We start from the raw sequence: 14,412 nt of genomic DNA on the forward strand, positions 1-14,412 counted from the left end.
CCCCAGATGCAAGGGAGGGCCTGCCAATTCTTGCTCCTAAGACAGAGGCATTTGATTCTTGGATTCAAACACGCTCACTCAGCGCTCGATCAGGCTCGATCAGGCGAGATTTATATGAGTGGCTCGCAGGACTGAAACACTAACCTGGGAGCCCCAGGGTGGCTGAATTCCCAGGATGGCCATTTTTGGGCAAGTCACCTCCTTTCCTCCTGCCTCAATCTAGAATTGGCTGCAAATCACAAGATAGAGTTCAATGTCCGTGTGTACTGCCTACTCCCAGCTACCTCTCTGTCTTCCTTATGTAAATTAAAATTCGCAAGGGGGGACCAATGACAATCTGCTCCTCCCACATAACCAGGAAGCCCTGTTGAACATGTCTGCCTGTGTTGTTGCAGGGACAGTGCCTTCTCCGCCCAAAAGGTGGCAGGAGAGCCTCACAACAAAGATGGGATCAACTGCTTAATGAGAAACCAGCACGGCAGTTTGTGTGATGGAGTGCAAATTTAACGGAAGGTGTGCCTGAGGTATCCCTTCCAGGAATACATGGAATTGTGATTGAGGGCCCAGCCTGATCGTTGGTGGATTTCTCGTCATATGTTACAGGTCCGTGCAAAGATTGTGGTGTGTGGGGAATGCACTGCAAAAAACAGGACGATTTAAGGGTGTAAAAGAAACCTGTCAGAAGTGGGATTTGAACCCACGCCTCCATGAGGAGACCAGAAGTCTCAGTTGCACTGAAGATCAAGCTCTCTTGAGTCTGGCGCCTTAGACCACTCGGCCATCCGGACAGCCCTGGGTGTGCACAGATCTGACTCTTCTGACTGCACCTGCCAATGTTTGTACTTACAACGTTCACAGCAATGTCACAAGTGTAAAGACCCCACAATACAACATGGCATGACAAAAAAAAGCTAGGCACAAGAGCGACCACTGATGGATGCGGATTACTTTGTTTCGTCTTGCAAAAGTAAATGAAGTTTCCCACGGCTCGCTGGGTTCAAGGACCGCCTCTTCTTAAGCTTGCATTGAGATAATAAGGTTTTAGAGGGTGCACATAAAAGCAGCTCATGCACAGTGTTTCTGCCCAGTCTCGAACCGGGGACCTTTCGCGTGTTAGGCGAACGTGATGACCACTACACTACAGAAACTCACTTGCTGTGTTTTACTGTTAGAGCAAGGTTCCTCTCAAGGATTCTCTCTACTTCTATTCTGCTGTATCAGCAGCCACTCAGAAAGCGAGGAGCAAGTGTGAAAACTGCAGAGATATCAGCCAACATGCTTGCAATTAGACGTATTAAAAATTGACTTATGCAGGCATCGACAGACAAATATCTGATGCCTAAATGCCAGCAAGTACAGCTTGGGAAAGCATCACCTGGGACACACACAGACTAAGCATGAAGGCAGAAAAAGTATGGTGATCCATGTTTCTTATGAGGTTCAAAATATTTTGTGCAACAATGCGGCGAGTGTAATGAGAAATAGTCAGGCATTGTGAGTTTTGAGTAGGATTCGTATGTTTACCTCTGAAAAAGGGCTCGTCCGGGATTTGAACCCGGGACCTCTCACACCCTAAGCGAGAATCATACCCCTAGACCAACGAGCCGAGGCACACAAGAGTGGCCTTTCGCACCGGCTCCGGGGGTTATTGGCAGCGAGTTAGTGAATGCTTCACCCAAAGCAAGCAACTGCACATGCTGCTCTCTTCTGCAATATGGTTGCTGTCTTTTCCATGGCCGTCATCGAACAAGAAATGAAAATGCCTCTATCCTTCAGACATTTTGTTTGTTCTAGGTGTATGCTCTCGGTGAGGTCAATAAAACCATTTCTGCTCTCATGCCTTGCTTTCATGAAGTAGGCCCAACCTTCAGTACACAAGGACGTGCAAACGAATAGTGCAAACTATCGTCACTTCTCTTTTTGAGCTGTCACTGATGCCCCTGGAGAACAGTACGTCACGCTGGTGAGGGATAGACAGCTTCCATTATCTCAGCTTTCCTATAAGTTGAGAGAGTAAATGCAAACTGTGTGAAAAACAGAAAGCTGCTGTTTCTGCCCGGTCTCGAACCAGGGACCTTTCGCGTGTAAAGCGAACATGATAACCACTACACTACAGAAACAGACACGCTTTCAGGAATCTTCTTGGCATGTAGTGGGCTGGAATGCACAGACCAAGGGCCAATGTCCATGAAGCTCAAAGTTGGACCCTCCTTACCCAATCTCTTTCTTTGGAAGAAAGGAACGAGGACCACTTTTATTCCAAAAGGCGATTTTAAAACCATACCTGAAACCACACTAGAAAAACACTTTGCATTTAATTTTCCTACACTGATGGTCCACCCCAGAAAAGCAGTTGCAAAGAAGTCCGGCACTGAAATTCTATACGCCAAAAGTGGGAAATAGCGTAGAGGGAAAGGAACTTTCTCAGCATACACGGCGTCTTATAGCATTGAAAAGAAGAAATGGCCCTATATAATAAGCAGCCTAAAAATAATTCCACAGCATGGGCTCGTCCGGGATTTGAACCCGGGACCTCTCACACCCGAAGCGAGAATCATACCCCTAGACCAACGAGCCTGATTCCCCAGTTGGCATTTTATGCAATTTCTGATGCGTCTTTCAGAAACAAAGCAGGGCTATTTGGCTGCTCTCTCTCTATGTGAACCACACAAAGTCATGTTTTCTCTCAAGGTGTTGTTTTTTTCACTCTTGCAAGGAAGGGATCAGTCGATATCCTAGCTGCCAGAGAACAGAAAAAAGACGCTGATGAGAACTGCAGGCACTTTCTGGCACTTGTACTCCTCTGCAAGTCCTGGACACTTGCCCCATAGACTTCCACCCCAGATGCAAGGGAGGGCCTGCCAATTCTTGCTCCTAAGACAGAGGCATTTGATTCTTGGATTCAAACACGCTCACTCAGCGCTCGATCAGGCTCGATCAGGCGAGATTTATATGAGTGGCTCGCAGGACTGAAACACTAACCTGGGAGCCCCAGGGTGGCTGAATTCCCAGGATGGCCATTTTTGGGCAAGTCACCTCCTTTCCTCCTACCTCAATCTAGAATTGGCTGCAAATCACAAGATAGAGTTCAATGTCCGTGTGTACTGCCTACTCCCAGCTACCTCTCTGTCTTCCATATGTAAATTAAAATTCGCAAGGTGGGACCAATGACAATGTGCTCCTCCCACATAACCAGGAAGCCCTGTTGAACATGTCTGCCTGTGTTGTTGCAGGGACAGTGCCTTCTCCGCCCAAAAGGTGGCAGGAGAGCCTCACAACAAAGATGGGATCAACTGCTTAATGAGAAACCAGCACAGCAGTTTGTGTGATGGAGTGCAAATTTAACAGAAGGTGTGCCTGAGGTGTCCCTTCCAGGAATACATGGAATTGTGATTGAGGGCCCAGCCTGATCGTTGGTGGATTTCTCGTCATATGTTACAGGTCCGTGCAAAGATTGTGGTGTGTGGGGAATGCACTGCAAAAAACAGGACGATTTAAGGGTGTAAAAGAAACCTGTCAGAAGTGGGATTTGAACCCACGCCTCCATGAGGAGACCAGAAGTCTCAGTTGCACTGAAGATCAAGCTCTCTTGAGTCTGGCGCCTTAGACCACTCGGCCATCCTGACAGCCCTGGGTGTGCACAGATCTGACTCTTCTGACTGCACCTGCCAATGTTTGCACTTACAACGTTCACAGCAATGTCACAAGTGTAAAGACCCCACAATACAACATGGCATGACAAAAAAAAAGCTAGGCACAAGAGCGACCACTGATGGATGCGGATTACTTTGTTTCGTCTTGCAAAAGTAAAGGAAGTTTCCCACGGCTCGCTGGGTTCAAGGACCGCCTCTTCTTAAGCTTGCATTGAGATACTAAGGTTTTAGAGGGTGCACATAAAAGTAGCTCATGCACAGTGTTTCTGCCCGGCCTCGAACCGGGGACCTTTCGCGTGTTAGGCGAACGTGATGACCACTACACTACAGAAACTCACTTGCTGTGTTTTACTGTTAGAGCAAGGTTCCTCTCAAGGATTCTCTCTACTTCTATTCTGCTGTATCAGCAGCCACTCAGAAAGCGAGGAGCAAGTGTGAAAACTGCAGAGATATCAGCCAACATGCTTGCAATTAGACGTATTAAAAATTGACTTATGCAGGCATCGACAGACAAATATCTGATGCCTAAATGCCAGCAAGTACAGCTTGGGAAAGTATCACCTGGGACACACACAGACTAAGCATGAAGGCAGAAAAAGCATGGTGATCCATGTTTCTTATGAGGTTCAAAATATTTTGTGCAACAATGCGGCGAGTGTAATGAGAAATAGTCAGGCATTGTGAGTTTTGAGTAGGATTCGTATGTTTACCTCTGAAAAAGGGCTCGTCCGGGATTTGAACCCGGGACCTCTCGCACCCTAAGCGAGAATCATACCCCTAGACAAACGAGCCGAGGCACACAAGAGTCGCTTTTCGCACCGGCTCCGGGGGTTATTGGCAGCGAGTTAGTGAATGCTTCACCCAAAGCAAGCAACTGCACATGCTGCTCTCTTCTGCAATATGGTTGCTGTCTTTTCCATGGCCGTCATCGAACAAGAAATGAAAATGCCTCTATCCTTCAGACATTTTGTTTGTTCTAGGTGTATGCTCTCGGTGAGGTCAATAAAACCATTTCTGCTCTCATGCCTTGCTTTCATGAAGTAGGCCCAACCTTCAGTACACAAGGACGTGCAAACGAATAGCGCAATCTATCGTCACTTCTCTTTTTGAGCTGTCACTGATGCCCCTGGAGCACAGTACGTCACGCTGGTGAGGGATAGACAGCTTCCATTATCTCAGCTTTCCTATAAGTTGAGAGAGTAAATGCAAACTGTGTGAAAAACAGAAAGCTGCTGTTTCTGCCCGGTCTCGAAGCAGGGACCTTTCGCGTGTAAAGCGAACGTGATAACCACTACACTACAGAAACAGACACGCTTGCAGGAATCTTCTTGGCATGTAGTGGGCTGGAATGCACAGACCAAGGGCCAATGTCAATGAAGCTCAAAGTTGGACCATCCTTACCCGATCTCTTTCTTTGGAAGAAAGGAACGAGGACCACTTTTATTCCAAAAGGCGATTTTAAAACCATACCTGAAACCACACTAGAAAAACACTTTGCATTTAATTTTCCTACACTGATGGTCCACCCCAGAAAAGCAGTTGCAAAGAAGTCCGGCACTGAAATTCTATACGCCAAAAGTGGGAAATAGCGTAGAGGGAAAGGAACTTTATCACCATACACGGCGTCTTATAGCATTGAAAAGAAGAAATGGCCCTATATAATAAGCAGCCTAAAAATAATTCCACAGCATGGGCTCGTCTGGGATTTGAACCCGGGACCTCTCGCACCCGAAGCGCGAATCATACCCCTAGACCAACGAGCCTGATTCCCCAGTCAGCATTTTAAGCAATTTCTGATGCGTCTTTCAGAAACAAAGCAGGGCTATTTGGCTGCTCTCTCTCTATGTGAACCACACAAAGTCATGTTTTCTCTCAAGGTGTTGTTTTTTTCACTCTTGCAAGGAAGGGATCAGTCGATATCCTAGCTGCCAGAGAGCAGAAAAAAGGCGCTGATGAGAACTGCAGGCACTTTCTGGCACTTGTACTCCTCTGCAAGTCCTGGACACTTGCCCCATAGACTTCCACCCCAGATGCAAGGGAGGGCCTGCCAATTCTTGCTCCTAAGACAGAGGCATTTGATTCTTGGATTCAAACACGCTCACTCAGCGCTCGATCAGGCTCGATCAGGCGAGATTTATATGAGTGGCTCTCAGGACTGAAACACTAACCTGGGAGCCCCAGGGTGGCTGAATTCCCAGGATGGCCATTTTTGGGCAAGTCACCTCCTTTCCTCCTGCCTCAATCTAGAATTGGCTGCAAATCACAAGATAGAGTTCAATGTCCGTGTGTACTGCCTACTCCCAGCTACCTCTCTGTCTTCCTTATGTAAATTAAAATTCGCAAGGGGGGACCAATGACAATCTGCTCCTCCCACATAACCAGGAAGCCCTGTTGAACATGTCTGCCTGTGTTGTTGCAGGGACAGTGCCTTCTCCGCCCAAAAGGTGGCAGGAGAGCCTCACAACAAAGATGGGATCAACTGCTTAATGAGAAACCAGCACGGCAGTTTGTGTGATGAAGTGCAAATTTAACGGAAGGTGTGCCTGAGGTATCCCTTCCAGAAATACATGGAATTGTGATTGAGGGCCCAGCCTGATCGTTGGTGGATTTCTCGTCATATGTTACAGGTCCGTGCAAAGATTGTGGTGTGTGGGGAATGCACTGCAAAAAACAGGACGATTTAAGGGTGTAAAAGAAACCTGTCAGAAGTGGGATTTGAACCCACGCCTCCATGAGGAGACCAGAAGTCTCAGTTGCACTGAAGATCAAGCTCTCTTGAGTCTGGCGCCTTAGACCACTCGGCCATCCTGACAGCCCTGGGTGTGCACAGATCTGACTCTTCTGACTGCACCTGCCAATGTTTGCACTTACAACGTTCACAGCAATGTCACAAGTGTAAAGACCCCACAATACAACATGGCATGACAAAAAAAAAGCTAGGCACAAGAGCGACCACTGATGGATGCGGATTACTTTGTTTCGTCTTGCAAAAGTAAAGGAAGTTTCCCACGGCTCGCTGGGTTCAAGGACCGCCTCTTCTTAAGCTTGCATTGAGATACTAAGGTTTTAGAGGGTGCACATAAAAGCAGCTCATGCACAGTGTTTCTGCCCGGTCTCGAACCGGGGACCTTTCGCGTGTTAGGCAAACGTGATGACCACTACACTACAGAAACTCACTTGTTGTGTTTTACTGTTAGAGCAAGGTTCCTCTCAAGGATTCTCTCTACTTCTATTCTGCTGTATCAGCAGCCACTCAGAAAGCGAGGAGCAAGTGTGAAAACTGCAGAGATATCAGCCAACATGCTTGCAATTAGACGTATTAAAAATTGACTTATGCAGGCATCGACAGACAAATATCTGATGCCTAAATGCCAGCAAGTACAGCTTGGGAAAGCATCACCTGGGACACACACAGACTAAGCATGAAGGCAGAAAAAGCATGGTGATCCATGTTTCTTATGAGGTTCAAAATATTTTGTGCAACAATGCGGCGAGTGTAATGAGAAATAGTCAGGCATTGTGAGTTTTGAGTAGGATTCGTATGTTTACCTCTGAAAAAGGGCTCGTCCGGGATTTGAACCCGGGACCTCTCGCACCCTAAGCGAGAATCATACCCCTAGACCAACGAGCCGAGGCACACAAGAGTCGCCTTTCGCACCGGCTCCGGGGGTTATTGGCAGCGAGTTAGTGAATGCTTCACCCAAAGCAAGCAACTGCACATGCTGCTCTCTTCTGCAATATGGTTGCTGTCTTTTCCATGGCCGTCATCGAACAAGAAATGAAAATGCCTCTATCCTTCAGACATTTTGTTTGTTCTAGGTGTATGCTCTCGGTGAGGTCAATAAAACCATTTCTGCTCTCATGCCTTGCTTTCATGAAGTAGGCCCAACCTTCAGTACACAAGGACGTGCAAACGAATAGCGCAATCTATCGTCACTTCTCTTTTTGAGCTGTCACTGATGCCCCTGGAGCACAGTACGTCACGCTGGTGAGGGATAGACAGCTTCCATTATCTCAGCTTTCCTATAAGTTGAGAGAGTAAATGCAAACTGTGTGAAAAACAGAAAGCTGCTGTTTCTGCCCGGTCTCGAAGCAGGGACCTTTCGCGTGTAAAGCGAACGTGATAACCACTACACTACAGAAACAGACACGCTTGCAGGAATCTTCTTGGCATGTAGTGGGCTGGAATGCACAGACCAAGGGCCAATGTCAATGAAGCTCAAAGTTGGACCATCCTTACCCGATCTCTTTCTTTGGAAGAAAGGAACGAGGACCACTTTTATTCCAAAAGGCGATTTTAAAACCATACCTGAAACCACACTAGAAAAACACTTTGCATTTAATTTTCCTACACTGATGGTCCACCCCAGAAAAGCAGTTGCAAAGAAGTCCGGCACTGAAATTCTATACGCCAAAAGTGGGAAATAGCGTAGAGGGAAAGGAACTTTATCACCATACACGGCGTCTTATAGCATTGAAAAGAAGAAATGGCCCTATATAATAAGCAGCCTAAAAATAATTCCACAGCATGGGCTCGTCTGGGATTTGAACCCGGGACCTCTCGCACCCGAAGCGCGAATCATACCCCTAGACCAACGAGCCTGATTCCCCAGTCAGCATTTTAAGCAATTTCTGATGCGTCTTTCAGAAACAAAGCAGGGCTATTTGGCTGCTCTCTCTCTATGTGAACCACACAAAGTCATGTTTTCTCTCAAGGTGTTGTTTTTTTCACTCTTGCAAGGAAGGGATCAGTCGATATCCTAGCTGCCAGAGAGCAGAAAAAAGGCGCTGATGAGAACTGCAGGCACTTTCTGGCACTTGTACTCCTCTGCAAGTCCTGGACACTTGCCCCATAGACTTCCACCCCAGATGCAAGGGAGGGCCTGCCAATTCTTGCTCCTAAGACAGAGGCATTTGATTCTTGGATTCAAACACGCTCACTCAGCGCTCGATCAGGCTCGATCAGGCGAGATTTATATGAGTGGCTCTCAGGACTGAAACACTAACCTGGGAGCCCCAGGGTGGCTGAATTCCCAGGATGGCCATTTTTGGGCAAGTCACCTCCTTTCCTCCTGCCTCAATCTAGAATTGGCTGCAAATCACAAGATAGAGTTCAATGTCCGTGTGTACTGCCTACTCCCAGCTACCTCTCTGTCTTCCTTATGTAAATTAAAATTCGCAAGGGGGGACCAATGACAATCTGCTCCTCCCACATAACCAGGAAGCCCTGTTGAACATGTCTGCCTGTGTTGTTGCAGGGACAGTGCCTTCTCCGCCCAAAAGGTGGCAGGAGAGCCTCACAACAAAGATGGGATCAACTGCTTAATGAGAAACCAGCACGGCAGTTTGTGTGATGAAGTGCAAATTTAACGGAAGGTGTGCCTGAGGTATCCCTTCCAGAAATACATGGAATTGTGATTGAGGGCCCAGCCTGATCGTTGGTGGATTTCTCGTCATATGTTACAGGTCCGTGCAAAGATTGTGGTGTGTGGGGAATGCACTGCAAAAAACAGGACGATTTAAGGGTGTAAAAGAAACCTGTCAGAAGTGGGATTTGAACCCACGCCTCCATGAGGAGACCAGAAGTCTCAGTTGCACTGAAGATCAAGCTCTCTTGAGTCTGGCGCCTTAGACCACTCGGCCATCCTGACAGCCCTGGGTGTGCACAGATCTGACTCTTCTGACTGCACCTGCCAATGTTTGCACTTACAACGTTCACAGCAATGTCACAAGTGTAAAGACCCCACAATACAACATGGCATGACAAAAAAAAAGCTAGGCACAAGAGCGACCACTGATGGATGCGGATTACTTTGTTTCGTCTTGCAAAAGTAAAGGAAGTTTCCCACGGCTCGCTGGGTTCAAGGACCGCCTCTTCTTAAGCTTGCATTGAGATACTAAGGTTTTAGAGGGTGCACATAAAAGCAGCTCATGCACAGTGTTTCTGCCCGGTCTCGAACCGGGGACCTTTCGCGTGTTAGGCAAACGTGATGACCACTACACTACAGAAACTCACTTGTTGTGTTTTACTGTTAGAGCAAGGTTCCTCTCAAGGATTCTCTCTACTTCTATTCTGCTGTATCAGCAGCCACTCAGAAAGCGAGGAGCAAGTGTGAAAACTGCAGAGATATCAGCCAACATGCTTGCAATTAGACGTATTAAAAATTGACTTATGCAGGCATCGACAGACAAATATCTGATGCCTAAATGCCAGCAAGTACAGCTTGGGAAAGCATCACCTGGGACACACACAGACTAAGCATGAAGGCAGAAAAAGCATGGTGATCCATGTTTCTTATGAGGTTCAAAATATTTTGTGCAACAATGCGGCGAGTGTAATGAGAAATAGTCAGGCATTGTGAGTTTTGAGTAGGATTCGTATGTTTACCTCTGAAAAAGGGCTCGTCCGGGATTTGAACCCGGGACCTCTCGCACCCTAAGCGAGAATCATACCCCTAGACCAACGAGCCGAGGCACACAAGAGTCGCCTTTCGCACCGGCTCCGGGGGTTATTGGCAGCGAGTTAGTGAATGCTTCACCCAAAGCAAGCAACTGCACATGTTGCTCTCTTCTGCAATATGGTTGCTGTCTTTTCCATGGCCGTCATCGAACAAGAAATGAAAATGCCTCTATCCTTCAGACATTTTGTTTGTTCTAGGTGTATGCTCTCGGTGAGGTCAATAAAACCATTTCTGCTCTTATGCCTTGCTTTCATGAAGTAGGCCCAACCTTCAGTACACAAGGACGTGCAAACGAATAGCGCAAACTATCGTCACTTCTCTTTTTGAGCTGTCACTGATGCCCCTGGAGCACAGTACGTCACGCTGGTGAGGGATAGACAGCTTCCATTATCTCAGCTTTCCTATAAGTTGAGAGAGTAAATGCAAACTGTGTGAAAAACAGAAAGCTGCTGTTTCTGCCCAGTCTCGAACCAGGGACCTTTCGCGTGTAAAGCGAACGTGATAACCACTACACTACAGAAACAGACACGCTTGCAGGAATCTTCTTGGCATGTAGTGGGCTGGAATGCACAGACCAAGGGCCAATGTCCATGAAGCTCAAAGTTGGACCCTCCTTACCCGATCTCTTTCTTTGGAAGAAAGGAACGAGGACCACTTTTATTCCAAAAGGCGATTTTAAAACCATACATGAAACCACACTAGAAAAACACTTTGCATTTAATTTTCCTACACTGATGGTCCACCCCAGAAAAGCAGTTGCAAAGAAGTCCGGCACTGAAATTCTATACGCCAAAAGTGGGAAATAGCATAGAGGGAAAGGAACTTTCTCACCATACACGGCGTCTTATAGCATTGAAAAGAAGAAATGGCCCTATATAATAAGCAGCCTAAAAATAATTCCACAGCATGGGCTCGTCCGGGATTTGAACCCGGGACCGCTCGCACCCGAAGCGAGAATCATACCCCTAGACCAACGAGCCTGATTCCCCAGTCGGCATTTTAAGCAATTTCTGATGCGTCTTTCAGAAACAAAGCAGGGCTATTTGGCTGCTCTCTCTCTATGTGAACCACACAAAGTCATGTTTTCTCTCAAGGTGTTGTTTTTTTCACTCTTGCAAGGAAGGGATCAGTCGATATCCTAGCTGCCAGAGAGCAGAAAAAAGGCGCTGATGAGAACTGCAGGCACTTTCTGGCACTTGTACTCCTCTGCAAGTCCTGGACACTTGCCCCATAGACTTCCACCCCAGATGCAAGGGAGGGCCTGCCAATTCTTGCTCCTAAGACAGAGGCATTTGATTCTTGGATTCAAACACGCTCACTCAGCGCTCGATCAGGCTCGATCAGGCGAGATTTATATGAGTGGCTCTCAGGACTGAAACACTAACCTGGGAGCCCCAGGGTGGCTGAATTCCCAGGATGGCCATTTTTGGGCAAGTCACCTCCTTTCCTCCTGCCTCAATCTAGAATTGGCTGCAAATCACAAGATAGAGTTCAATGTCCGTGTGTACTGCCTACTCCCAGCTACCTCTCTGTCTTCCTTATGTAAATTAAAATTCGCAAGGGGGGACCAATGACAATCTGCTCCTCCCACATAACCAGGAAGCCCTGTTGAACATGTCTGCCTGTGTTGTTGCAGGGACAGTGCCTTCTCCGCCCAAAAGGTGGCAGGAGAGCCTCACAACAAAGATGGGATCAACTGCTTAATGAGAAACCAGCACGGCAGTTTGCGTGATGAAGTGCAAATTTAACGGAAGGTGTGCCTGAGGTATCCCTTCCAGAAATACATGGAATTGTGATTGAGGGCCCAGCCTGATCGTTGGTGGATTTCTCGTCATATGTTACAGGTCCGTGCAAAGATTGTGGTGTGTGGGGAATGCACTGCAAAAAACAGGACGATTTAAGGGTGTAAAATAAACCTGTCAGAAGTGGGATTTGAACCCACGCCTCCCTGAGGAGACCAGAAGTCTCAGTTGCACTGAAGATGAAGCTCTCTTGAGTCTGGCGCCTTAGACCACTCGGCCATCCTGACAGCCCTGGGTGTGCACAGATCTGACTCTTCTGACTGCACCTGCCAATGTTTGCACTTACAACGTTCACAGCAATGTCACAAGTGTAAAGACCCCACAATACAACATGGCATGACAAAAAAAAGCTAGGCACAAGAGCGACCACTGATGGATGCGGATTACTTTGTTTCGTCTTGCAAAAGTAAATGAAGTTTCCCACGGCTCGCCGGATTCAAGGACCGCCTCTTCTTAAGCTTGCATTGAGATAATAAGGTTTTAGAGGGTGCACATAAAAGCAGCTCATGCACAGTGTTTCTGCCCAGTCTCGAACCGGGGACCTTTCGCGTGTTAGGCGAACGTGATGACCACTACACTACAGAAACTCACTTGCTGTGTTTTACTGTTAGAGCAAGGTTCCTCTCAAGGATTCTCTCTACTTCTATTCTGCTGTATCAGCAGCCACTCAGAAAGCGAGGAGCAAGTGTGAAAACTGCAGAGATATCAGCCAACATGCTTGCAATTAGACGTATTAAAAATTGACTTATGCAGGCATCGACAGACAAATATCTGATGCCTAAATGCCAGCAAGTACAGCTTGGGAAAGCATCACCTGGGACACACACAGACTAAGCATGAAGGCAGAAAAAGTATGGTGATCCATGTTTCTTATGAGGTTCAAAATATTTTGTGCAACAATGCGGCGAGTGTAATGAGAAATAGTCAGGCATTGTGAGTTTTGAGTAGGATTCGTATGTTTACCTCTGAAAAAGGGCTCGTCCGGGATTTGAACCCGGGACCTCTCACACCCTAAGCGAGAATCATACCCCTAGACCAACGAGCCGAGGCACACAAGAGTGGCCTTTCGCACCGGCTCCGGGGGTTATTGGCAGCGAGTTAGTGAATGCTTCACCCAAAGCAAGCAACTGCACATGCTGCTCTCTTCTGCAATATGGTTGCTGTCTTTTCCATGGCCGTCATCGAACAAGAAATGAAAATGCCTCTATCCTTCAGACATTTTGTTTGTTCTAGGTGTATGCTCTCGGTGAGGTCAATAAAACCATTTCTGCTCTCATGCCTTGCTTTCATGAAGTAGGCCCAACCTTCAGTACACAAGGACGTGCAAACGAATAGTGCAAACTATCGTCACTTCTCTTTTTGAGCTGTCACTGATGCCCCTGGAGAACAGTACGTCACGCTGGTGAGGGATAGACAGCTTCCATTATCTCAGCTTTCCTATAAGTTGAGAGAGTAAATGCAAACTGTGTGAAAAACAGAAAGCTGCTGTTTCTGCCCGGTCTCGAACCAGGGACCTTTCGCGTGTAAAGCGAACATGATAACCACTACACTACAGAAACAGACACGCTTTCAGGAATCTTCTTGGCATGTAGTGGGCTGGAATGCACAGACCAAGGGCCAATGTCCATGAAGCTCAAAGTTGGACCCTCCTTACCCAATCTCTTTCTTTGGAAGAAAGGAACGAGGACCACTTTTATTCCAAAAGGCGATTTTAAAACCATACCTGAAACCACACTAGAAAAACACTTTGCATTTAATTTTCCTACACTGATGGTCCACCCCAGAAAAGCAGTTGCAAAGAAGTCCGGCACTGAAATTCTATACGCAAAAAGTGGGAAATAGCGTAGAGGGAAAGGAACTTTCTCAGCATACACGGCGTCTTATAGCATTGAAAAGAAGAAATGGCCCTATATAATAAGCAGCCTAAAAATAATTCCACAGCATGGGCTCGTCCGGGATTTGAACCCGGGACCTCTCACACCCGAAGCGAGAATCATACCCCTAGACCAACGAGCCTGATTCCCCAGTTGGCATTTTATGCAATTTCTGATGCGTCTTTCAGAAACAAAGCAGGGCTATTTGGCTGCTCTCTCTCTATGTGAACCACACAAAGTCATGTTTTCTCTCAAGGTGTTGTTTTTTTCACTCTTGCAAGGAAGGGATCAGTCGATATCCTAGCTGCCAGAGAACAGAAAAAAGACGCTGATGAGAACTGCAGGCACTTTCTGGCACTTGTACTCCTCTGCAAGTCCTGGACACTTGCCCCATAGACTTCCACCCCAGATGCAAGGGAGGGCCTGCCAATTCTTGCTCCTAAGACAGAGGCATTTGATTCTTGGATTCAAACACGCTCACTCAGCGCTCGATCAGGCTCGATCAGGCGAGATTTATATGAGTGGCTCGCAGGACTGAAACACTAACCTGGGAGCCCCAGGGTGGCTGAATTCCCAGGATGGCCATTTTTGGGCAAGTCACCTCCTTTCCTCCTACCTCAAT

At 47.2% G+C, this 14,412-nt stretch overlaps 16 non-coding genes across 16 annotated transcripts; all 16 read right to left on the reverse strand.

Annotated features, from left to right (window-relative positions):
- Nucleotides 1-1,534: 1,534 nt before the first annotated feature.
- Nucleotides 1,535-1,606, reverse strand: TRNAP-AGG (transfer RNA proline (anticodon AGG)). The gene has a single exon. It is a non-coding gene; the product is annotated as a tRNA-Pro (tRNA).
- Nucleotides 1,607-2,047: 441 nt separating this feature from the next.
- Nucleotides 2,048-2,120, reverse strand: TRNAV-UAC (transfer RNA valine (anticodon UAC)). The gene has a single exon. It is a non-coding gene; the product is annotated as a tRNA-Val (tRNA).
- Nucleotides 2,121-2,505: 385 nt separating this feature from the next.
- TRNAP-CGG (transfer RNA proline (anticodon CGG)) lies at nucleotides 2,506-2,577 on the reverse strand. The gene has a single exon. It is a non-coding gene; the product is annotated as a tRNA-Pro (tRNA).
- A 937-nt stretch (nucleotides 2,578-3,514) lies between these two features.
- Nucleotides 3,515-3,626, reverse strand: TRNAL-CAA (transfer RNA leucine (anticodon CAA)). The gene is made up of 2 exons: nucleotides 3,589-3,626; nucleotides 3,515-3,560 (listed from the first exon to the last, which is right to left on the reverse strand). It is a non-coding gene; the product is annotated as a tRNA-Leu (tRNA).
- A 288-nt stretch (nucleotides 3,627-3,914) lies between these two features.
- Nucleotides 3,915-3,987, reverse strand: TRNAV-AAC (transfer RNA valine (anticodon AAC)). Its single transcript has one exon. It is a non-coding gene; the product is annotated as a tRNA-Val (tRNA).
- Nucleotides 3,988-6,353: 2,366 nt separating this feature from the next.
- TRNAL-CAA (transfer RNA leucine (anticodon CAA)) lies at nucleotides 6,354-6,465 on the reverse strand. The gene is made up of 2 exons: nucleotides 6,428-6,465; nucleotides 6,354-6,399 (listed from the first exon to the last, which is right to left on the reverse strand). It is a non-coding gene; the product is annotated as a tRNA-Leu (tRNA).
- Nucleotides 6,466-6,753: 288 nt separating this feature from the next.
- TRNAV-AAC (transfer RNA valine (anticodon AAC)) lies at nucleotides 6,754-6,826 on the reverse strand. Its single transcript has one exon. It is a non-coding gene; the product is annotated as a tRNA-Val (tRNA).
- A 386-nt stretch (nucleotides 6,827-7,212) lies between these two features.
- On the reverse strand, nucleotides 7,213-7,284 carry TRNAP-AGG (transfer RNA proline (anticodon AGG)). The gene has a single exon. It is a non-coding gene; the product is annotated as a tRNA-Pro (tRNA).
- A 1,908-nt stretch (nucleotides 7,285-9,192) lies between these two features.
- On the reverse strand, nucleotides 9,193-9,304 carry TRNAL-CAA (transfer RNA leucine (anticodon CAA)). The gene is made up of 2 exons: nucleotides 9,267-9,304; nucleotides 9,193-9,238 (listed from the first exon to the last, which is right to left on the reverse strand). It is a non-coding gene; the product is annotated as a tRNA-Leu (tRNA).
- Nucleotides 9,305-9,592: 288 nt separating this feature from the next.
- On the reverse strand, nucleotides 9,593-9,665 carry TRNAV-AAC (transfer RNA valine (anticodon AAC)). Its single transcript has one exon. It is a non-coding gene; the product is annotated as a tRNA-Val (tRNA).
- A 386-nt stretch (nucleotides 9,666-10,051) lies between these two features.
- On the reverse strand, nucleotides 10,052-10,123 carry TRNAP-AGG (transfer RNA proline (anticodon AGG)). Its single transcript has one exon. It is a non-coding gene; the product is annotated as a tRNA-Pro (tRNA).
- An 899-nt stretch (nucleotides 10,124-11,022) lies between these two features.
- Nucleotides 11,023-11,094, reverse strand: TRNAP-CGG (transfer RNA proline (anticodon CGG)). Its single transcript has one exon. It is a non-coding gene; the product is annotated as a tRNA-Pro (tRNA).
- Nucleotides 11,095-12,031: 937 nt separating this feature from the next.
- Nucleotides 12,032-12,143, reverse strand: TRNAL-CAA (transfer RNA leucine (anticodon CAA)). The gene is made up of 2 exons: nucleotides 12,106-12,143; nucleotides 12,032-12,077 (listed from the first exon to the last, which is right to left on the reverse strand). It is a non-coding gene; the product is annotated as a tRNA-Leu (tRNA).
- A 746-nt stretch (nucleotides 12,144-12,889) lies between these two features.
- TRNAP-AGG (transfer RNA proline (anticodon AGG)) lies at nucleotides 12,890-12,961 on the reverse strand. The gene has a single exon. It is a non-coding gene; the product is annotated as a tRNA-Pro (tRNA).
- Nucleotides 12,962-13,402: 441 nt separating this feature from the next.
- On the reverse strand, nucleotides 13,403-13,475 carry TRNAV-UAC (transfer RNA valine (anticodon UAC)). The gene has a single exon. It is a non-coding gene; the product is annotated as a tRNA-Val (tRNA).
- A 385-nt stretch (nucleotides 13,476-13,860) lies between these two features.
- On the reverse strand, nucleotides 13,861-13,932 carry TRNAP-CGG (transfer RNA proline (anticodon CGG)). The gene has a single exon. It is a non-coding gene; the product is annotated as a tRNA-Pro (tRNA).
- Nucleotides 13,933-14,412: the final 480 nt, after the last annotated feature.

Source organism: Triturus cristatus, chromosome 10, assembly GCF_964204655.1.
Source record: "Triturus cristatus chromosome 10, aTriCri1.1, whole genome shotgun sequence".
Classification (NCBI taxonomy): domain Eukaryota; kingdom Metazoa; phylum Chordata; class Amphibia; order Caudata; family Salamandridae; genus Triturus; species Triturus cristatus.